Raw genomic sequence first — 1,481 nt, 5'->3', positions numbered from 1 at the left:
GTGCGTGTGCGTGCGTGTGCGCGCGTGTGCGTGCGTATATATATATATATATATATATATTCTATGAAAATGAACAAATGAAAGTCAGACATTGCTTTTCAAATGTGCTTCAACAGAATTATTTAAAAAAATAAACTCGTGAAATAAGCCTGGACAAAAATTATGGTAGCCTAGTTAATCAGTATTTTTAGAAATTGTGGAATACTCATTATTTTAGATCACTCTTTAGCTTTCTTGTTTATTTTTTAGGAAATTGTGGAGTACTCACTATTTGGACCAATGTGATACTTTTTAGACTACTTTTTAATATTACTATTCAGAAAGACTCCAATTCAAATGCTGACCATATAATTCTAGCTTAATTTTATCTTCAACTCTTTTTCTTGTAAAAAACCATTTTAGTTTTCTCTACAGAAAGTTTAAAACCCCATTTGTATGAAAAAATTTTCTACAATTGAAATTGATCCCTCTTTTTTTATAATAAAGTCTAAATTTCTTCCTCTTTTCCACATTGCTCCATCATCAGAAAAAGTGAAAATCCCATTCCATCCTCTACTTCCTTAAACATATCATTAACTACCACTGAAAATAATTTCGGACTTACTCTACTTCCATGTGGTGTCCCATTTTCAAACTCCTATCCACACTTGTATTTTTCTTCCTTCTAGAACTTTTTTAATCCATCCAAACATATGACCATTTATACCCATTCTTCTAATTTTAAATAATAACCCTTCCCTCCACATCATATCATATGCTCTCTCATTATCAAAAAATACTGCCACAACACTCTCTTTATTCACTTGAGCCTTTCTAATTTCATGCTCTAAACATAAAACTGGGTCCGTTGTACCTCTGGGGAATTGACTTTTTTGGGGGGCAAAATGAATGTACGTAGCTGAACATAGACAACAACATCCTTGTGTTTGAAACTCCAACATTACTGAGACTTTCCATTCTTTCACCTTCAACTGGTCTCATCAATCTTTTAATTTTACTTGCATCACCTCCATAAATACTCAACTTTTCTAGATCTTCACCCACTGGAATACCCGTGATCACCCCTCTTACTACTTTAGCCTCTTCCAAAATCTTCAATTCAGCAATCGTTTTACAAATATCCTGGGTGCTCATCACTTTGTTTTTCTGTTCTTCATTTCCCACTGTAATCAACAGATTCCCATCTATAAGAATCTTAGTGTCAGCTCTCCAAACTTATTTTTAAATTCTCCCAACAGAGCTAACGGACTTTGTTGAATACCTTCATTTTCCTTCGATTAGTTTAGATTTCTCCCTAACAATCCTCTTACAAACTACACTATTTTCATCCAAACTATTCTCTTCTAGACTCCGTTTACTACTTTGTGTCTCTTGCAAATCCTATAGTACCAGTGGAGTCCATTAACCTAAATCCATCTCATCATCTCCATCATCCTCAACCCGAGACGCCATAGCAGTCCAGTCAAACCGGTTTATGCCAG

At 34.4% G+C, this 1,481-nt stretch overlaps 1 pseudogene; it reads right to left on the bottom strand.

Moving 5' to 3' along the window:
• Nucleotides 1-1,481, bottom strand: part of LOC103472939 (class I histocompatibility antigen, F10 alpha chain-like) — a 6,852-nt pseudogene that overhangs the window by 2,479 nt on the left and 2,892 nt on the right.

The sequence above is a fragment of the Poecilia reticulata genome, linkage group LG11 (genome assembly GCF_000633615.1).
Source record: "Poecilia reticulata strain Guanapo linkage group LG11, Guppy_female_1.0+MT, whole genome shotgun sequence".
Lineage (NCBI taxonomy): Eukaryota > Metazoa > Chordata > Actinopteri > Cyprinodontiformes > Poeciliidae > Poecilia > Poecilia reticulata.
The sequence above is the reverse complement of the archived record's forward strand: the minus strand, read 5'-3'. Positions and strand labels throughout refer to the sequence as shown.